Source organism: Brachyhypopomus gauderio, chromosome 4 (assembly GCF_052324685.1).
Source record: "Brachyhypopomus gauderio isolate BG-103 chromosome 4, BGAUD_0.2, whole genome shotgun sequence".
NCBI lineage: Eukaryota > Metazoa > Chordata > Actinopteri > Gymnotiformes > Hypopomidae > Brachyhypopomus > Brachyhypopomus gauderio.
In genome coordinates, this window is record NC_135214.1 from 36,710,162 (window position 1) to 36,717,674 (window position 7,513).

The window sequence follows — 7,513 nt, forward strand, 5'->3', positions numbered from 1 at the left end:
TTTGAAGATTGGAGTGAAGTGTTTTTTCTCACTGAACTTAAGCCACAAAATTTGGAACAGCTTCTATGAGCTACTGTGTGACCTCCCATTACAACTCATGGAGCAGGAACCTGGATCTCTAAGACTTCAATGAAGAAACCTGAAGATTATTTCAAGACACCTCAGGACACTTCGGAACACTTCACTTATAAAATATACACTTATAAAATATAAGGATATATATATATTTGGTTATTATGTATGTGTATGGTGTATGTGTAGTCCGCGTCACTATATGTACTTCCTGTGGATGTGACTGTTTGTGTATGTGTTCACCCATCTCGTCAGTCTAATGTGTTACATGCAGTGCTCTTTATGTGTTGTGTGTATTTGTGTGTGGTAGTCTTGTCCTGTGCTTGTCATTGTTTGCTCAGCGCTACCGATGAAGTCGGGCAACCATTGTTTGAATAAAGCCGTTTATTGCAAGATACTCATCTCTGAATCCTGCCTTACCTCGCACGTGACAGAAAGACAAGCCAAAGAAGGATGCCAGGATTTAGGAGTGCCGGAAAAAAGTAGGTTAAGCCGGAACTGACTGCACACCATCACACAACTCCAAAAGGATTATCAAGTTTGCAGACAACACAACTGTACTGGGTCTCATCAGCAACAGAGACGAGACACAGAACAGGATGGAGGTGAGACTTGTTGTGCAGTCTCAACAATCTCTCTGAACGTTGAGAAGACGAAGGAGATTGTGGTAGTCCTGAGGGGAACCCTCACCCAGCATGCTCATCTGTCTATAAACGGTGCTGCTGTGGGGAGAGTGAGGAGTACCAGGTTCCTGGGTGTGAACATCACAGGGGACCTCTCCAGGACCAGCAATACAGCACCACTGGCCAAGAAGATCATCAATGCCTCTACTTTCTCCATAAACTGAGAAGAGCAGGTGCTCACACTCCCATCATGTGTATCTTCTACAGAGGGACAATCAAGAGCGTCCTGACCAGCTGCATCATCATGTGTTTCTGGGCCTTCAAGTCCCTCCAGCACATACTCAGAGAGGCTGAAAAGATCATCTGCATTTCTTTCACCCCCCTACAGGACATTTATGTCACCCTGAAACCCCTCTGTATTGGGGGTGATCCCACCCACCCACTACACTGCAGCTTCAGCCTGCTACCCTCACGGAGGACATTGCAGAGTCTCCGGGACCAGCAGACTGAAGCACAGCTTCATCCACCAGGCTGTAAGGATGCTGAACTCTCTTCTGGCTCCCCCCCCCTCCCCCTGCATAGTCCGCATCTGTATTTGTACTTCCTGTGTGTGTGACTGTGTATGTGTTCACCCGTCTCGTTAGTCTAATGTGTTACACATGGTGCTTGTTATGTGTTGTTATGTGTGTGTTGTCTTGTCCTGTGCTCATCTTTGTGAGTACATTCGTTGTGAGTCTCCTATGTGTTCTGTTTGCTCAGCTCTACCAACGCAGTTGAGCAACCACTGTTTGAATAAAGCTGTTTATTGCGCGATAGTCATCTCAGTATCCTGCCTTACCTCGCATGTGACACCTAAGACCTTTACACAGTGTATTTTCCCATACATCAGATACGTGGAGTTTTGGCGTTACTCTGCATTCTGGAGGTTGGCTCCATCCCACAGTGTCCTCCAATGGTAAGACTATATCCAGCACCTGAAACATCACCTACTGATTCTTGATTGGATGTTACAAGTCAATGCAAATTTCTACTGTGCAGAATTATAGTCATTTTACTATATAGTATATATAGTATATAGTACTATATAGTACATTTTTACTTTAATAATTTTTATAGTGATGTTACCAGACTGAATGTACTGGGTGTGTATAAAAGCTTTTCTATCATTATGTGTGGATCAGTTACATTAATGCAATTAACTAACAGGCGATTATACCAACCAAACTGGAAGGTCTGAATTGTTTTACTTGTTGGGGCTCTATTGACATTAACCTGGAGCCAGAATAGCCTCTAACCACCTTCCTGGTATTCATGTCAGAACTGTTAGTCTGGACTAGCGTGTCCAGATACGTCACTGGCTGTGTTCTTGTGTGTTGTGCAGGTCTACAGTATGATGCTGCAGTGTTGGGCCCTGAACAGCCAAGATAGGCCCACGTTCGCCCATCTACAGGACCTCATTGAGAGCAGCCTGCTTGATGAAAGAGAAGGATCTACAGGATGAGGTTATGTCTCAGACAGCAGGGTGATGTGTGAACCTGCCGTTCTTAGTATGTTCTTAAAAATAATAAGCACTGTAACTTCGTAAAACAAACGATGTTGTTATGAACTAACCCTAACCCTAACCTGGAGAGACAGAATATGATATATTGGTGTAATATTAGTTAATATTAATATTAATATTTTCATTTTAGATTATTTGATGTACTCAGCTATTCTCCTTGAATATGTATGACTTGTTGACCTTTGTGACCTCTGCAGTGAAGGTGTTTTCTGAGTGGGCTAAACAAACATGTACATGTTCTAGTAGAATTCTGATGACCCTTAACCCTAACACTAAACCTAACACCCTAACCCCTAAAAATACACCTAACACCCTAACTTCTTCTTCTTCTTTCGGCTATTCCCGTTTAGGGGGCGCCACAGCATATCAAACTCCTCCATCTGGCCCTGTCCTGAGTGTCCTCCACTGACACACCAGCCACTCTCATATCCTCTACCACTGCATCCATAAACCTCCTCTTAGGTCTACCTCTCCTCCTCTTGCCTGGAAGTTACATCCTTAAGACCCTCCTACCAATGTACCTCTCCTCCCTCCTCTGTACATGTCCAGACCATCTCAATCTCGCTTTTCTAACTTTATCTCCAAAACATGCTACATGTGCTGATCCTCTAATAAACTAATTTCTGATCCTATCCTTCCTTATCATTCCAAATGAGAATCTCAACATCTTCATCTCAGACACCTCCATCTCCCTCACCTGTCTCTACAACCTGTCTCCAGTCCATACAACATAGCAGGTCTCACTACTGTCCTATAGATCTTTCCTTTCATTCTAGCCGACACCCTTCTATCACAGATCACCCCAGACACTCTATGCCATCCACCCCACCTTGCCTGTACTCTCTTCTTTACCTCCCTTTCACTTCCTCCATTACTCTGTATCCTCAACCCTAAGTAAGTAAACTCATCAACCTTCACCAAATCAACTCCTTGTAACTGGACCTGTCCACCATCTGCCCTCTCATTCACACACATGTACTCTGTTTTACTCCTGCTCACTTTCCTTCCCCTGCTCTCCAAAGCATATCTCCATCTTTCCAAGGTCACCTCCACCTGCTCCCTACTCTCACTACAGATCACAATGTCATCAGCAAACATCATAGTCCAAGGGGACTCCTGCCTAACCTCATCCGTCAGTCTGTCCATGACAATTGTGAACAGGAAGGGACTCAGGGCTGATCCCTGATGTAGTCCTACCCCCACTTTAAACCCGTCTGTCATTCTTACCGCACATCTCACTGCTGTCACACTGTTCTCATACACATCCTGCACTACCCTCACATACTTTTGTTACTCCTGACTTCCTCATACAATACCACAGCTCCTGTCTCGGTTCTCTATCATAAGCTTTCTCTAAGTCAACAAACACACAATGTAACTCCTTCTGTCCTTCCCTATACTTCTCCATTAACACTCTCAAAGCAAACATAACATCTGTGGTGCACTTAGCTGGCATGAAACCATACTGTTGCTCACAGATCTCTACCTCTCCTCTAAGCCTAGCTTCCACTACTCTTTCCTAGATTTTCAGGCTGTGACTGATCAACTTTATTCTCCTGTAATTACTACAGCTCTGAACATCGCCCTTATTCTTGAAAATCTGCACCATTATGCTTCGTCTCCACTCCTCAGGCATCTTCTGACCTTCCAAGATTCTGTAAAATAACCCAGTCAAAAACTCCACTGCTGTCTCTCCCAAACATTTCCATGCCTCCACTGGAATATCATCTGGTCCAACTGCCTTACCACACTTCATTCTCTGAATTGCAGCTCTTACTTCCTCCTTGCTCACCTGGGGCACTTCCTGATTCACAACCTCTACCTCTTCTAACCTTCTTTCCCTTTCATTCTCTTGATTCAACAGTTCCTCAAAATACTCCTTCCACCTTCCCAAGACACTCTCCTCACCAGACAACACACTACCACCTTTATCCTTTATCATCCTAACCTGCTGCACATCCTGCCCATCACGGTTTCTCTGTCTGGCCAATCTGTACAGATCCTTTTCCCCTTTCTTAGTGTCCAACTTCTCATACAGCTTGCTATATGCCTTCTCTTTAGCTTCTGCCACGGCTCTCTTTGCCTTACGACCCATCTCCTTGTACCTCTGTCTACCACCATTTGTCCTTCCGTATTCCTTTCATTAACACAGCCTTTTTCAAAGTGTGGGGCGCGCCCCAATAGTGGGGCACATGGGTATTGCAGGTGGGGCGCAAGCAATTGGAAGAAATGAACCTTTCTAAGCCTGTCATTTTAACGCCTGTTTGTTTTGCATAAGCCCCAGATGTTTAAAATATCTGCGTAACAGTTTAAACAGTACAACAGGGCAGTAGATGTGTGTACAAAATGGACAAATTTGTTACAAGGACAAAAGATGGCGATTCCGCGCCAAAAGAGAAACAGAAGACAGACAGGCCAAATCAATCAAAAAGCCAACCAAAAAGAAGGTATGATGAAGCATATCTTGCTTTTGGATTCACTGTAGCTGAGGTGGGGGATGAGGAGCGACCCATGTGTGTTCTGTGTCTTAGACAGCTAGCAGCAGATAGTATGAGGCCTAACAAATTGCGCAGACACTTGGAGACCTCGCACCCAGCTCATGTTGATAATCCCATACATTTTTTCCAACGAAAACTCACAGAATACTGTCAGCAGGAAAAGCGCATGGTGAAAGCTGCGTAAGTGAATAGTAAAGCACAAATGGCATCATACAGAGTCGCATATAGAGTTGCCCAGTGCAAGAAACCACACACAATAGCTGAGCAACTTATTCTCCCCGCAGCTGTTGACATGGTGTCAATTATGCTGGATGAGACAAGCGCTGCGACGTTGAAAACAATCCCTCTGTCAAACGACACAATTGCGAGGCGTATTTGCGACATTTCCAATTATCTTGAAGCACAACTCATAGAAAAACTGAAAGAAAATCGTTTTGCAATACAAGTGGACAAAGCCACAGACAGCAGTAAAAACTGTTCATTTCGTATGTCCGCTTTGTAAATTCGGAGTCACTGACAATGAGCGAGGATTTGCTTTTTTGCAAATCCGTGCAAACAAGAGCCACGGCTGAGGAGCTCTTCAACATTATGGACAGCTACTTCACAGAACATGAGCTGAAATGGGAAAATTGTGTGGGGATCTGCTCTGATGGTGCATAAACTATGGCAGGGAAAAGGAAAAGACTGCAGACATTAGTCAAGAGGGCTGCTCCAGATGTGCAGTGGATGCACTGCATCATCCATAGGGAAGCGCTGGCTTCCAGGCAGCTCAGCCCCGAACTAAACAAGGTTTTGAAAGCGGTTGTGGATGTGGTCAATTTCATCAAAACGCGACCTCTGAAAGCGCAACTGTTCTCCGCTCTTTGTGAGCGAGAACACAGCTTTTTTTCACAGCGAAGCAAGGTGGCTCTCCCGAGGAAAAGTGCTGTCGCGCGTCTTTGAGCTCAGAACGGAGATTCGGGTGTTTTTGGAGGAAGAGCGCATGTATGAGGCAGTAGGCAAATTTGGTGATTTCTGATTAAACTGTACAACTATTTCTGATTAAACTGGCTTATCTCAGCGATGTATTTGCAAAGCTGAATGAATTAAATCTTCAGCTTCAAGGCAGAGACAAGCACCTACCTCACCTAGAAGACAAGATAACGGCATTCATTCGAAAGCTCGAAGTATGAGGCAAGTGCCTCAATCAAGGAAATACTGATGTCTTTGAGAATCTAAATTATTTTATTTCTTTCTGCAGCACCAGCAGATTTTAGCTCTGCTACAGAGGAACAACAGATTGAGGTGACATCTGACTCCACCCTGAGGCTAAGATTCACATTTGAGCCACTCAGTCACTTCTGGCTTGAAGTGGAAAGGGAGTATCCACTCATTGGACAGAGAGCTGTGGACATTCTTCTTTCCTTTGCCACATCCTATCTCTGTGAGATTGGCTTTTCAGCTGTTGCTTCCCTGAAAACAAAGTACAGATCTCAGCTTAATGTTGAGCATCACTTGAGAGCAGTGTTGCGAATAACGCCGTTACAAATAACGTTAGGTAACGGCGTCATTTTGTCAGTAACGGGATAATATAATTAATTACTTTTCCTGTTGTTACACCGCCGTTGATGTTACTGGTCATTAAAAGCGGTGCGTTACTATATATTGATATACTAACAGCAATGCGAGCGGACCGCTGCCCAGGCTAGAGGAGTAACAGATCTTGATAGGTTACAGTTCTCTATGTAACACCTGTTTAACTTAACAAGTCAGTAAGCAATTGGCCAAGGCAGCGTTATGGTAGCCAATCAGAGCCAGTGTTTTTACACGCATGCCAGTGACACACGACACGGACACAAACAGAGAAGAGGCAGAAATGGCGAGTGAGGAGCAAGCCGAAGAAAAATTTGCATTTTCAAGGTGGCGATATAAACATTATTTAAGAAAATACAAGTTCCTGAATGTCTACCAGACTGGGTATTTGATTTATTTAATTAAGAATAGAGGTTTTATTGTTAGGTTTACTTCTGTTGGGAACAAACCAGTTGTCTCAGGTTGAGAGAATTTAATTTAATTTGATAGATGTAAATGCACTTTATATAGTGTAACTGTGTCACGTTGAGGACCCCGGCCCCTCCCTTTTGGGCGTGTGTTAACGTTGTCCACGTGCTTTGTCTGCGTCAGTGGATCTCCGTGGTTATGGTTATGTCATGTGATAATCCGTCTCACCTGTGAATCGTCTCGTAATCACGTGGGGCTAATGTGGTTTGTCTATTTAATGTGTGTTCGCGCAGTGTCCTGTGCTCGTCGTTGTCTAAAGTTTACACGTTGCTGTGTGCATGTTGTGTGTTCTTCGTGCGCTGTCTTGCGCAATACTCGTGATTATTAAAAGTGACTAAAGAAAAAGGAGGATTCGTGTCTCATCCTTCCCTGCTCCGCCGTGCATCACAAACTGTTTACTTTTGCTTCTTTTTTTTTTTTTCTTACAAAGATTTGGGATTTTAAAGGATTTTATCCTGCACTAGTCTGTGGATGTGCAATAAATATCAAAAGTTAAACACCTTTCTGATCTACTCATTTCAACTGACTGTGAAAACTGCTTTTTCAAAAAAATCCTTATTCATTGGCATATAACTTTTTTTTACTGTAACGCTGTAAGTAGTGAGTAACTATAACTAATTACTTTTTAAAAGTAACGTTCCCAACACTGCTTGAGAGTGGCAGTGTCATACATGCAACCCCATTTTGAAAGGATGTGCAGTGTGAAAAAGGGAGAAACT

The 7,513-nt window shown here is 43.7% G+C and overlaps 1 long non-coding RNA gene across 1 annotated transcript; it reads left to right on the forward strand.

Annotated features, from left to right (window-relative positions):
- The first annotated feature begins 522 nt into the window (after positions 1–522).
- On the forward strand, positions 523–7,123 carry LOC143511684 (uncharacterized). The gene is made up of 4 exons (XR_013130230.1): positions 523–1,228; positions 1,585–1,650; positions 2,077–2,197; positions 5,995–7,123. It is a non-coding gene; the product is annotated as an uncharacterized LOC143511684 (long non-coding RNA).
- The last annotated feature ends 390 nt before the right edge of the window (positions 7,124–7,513 follow it).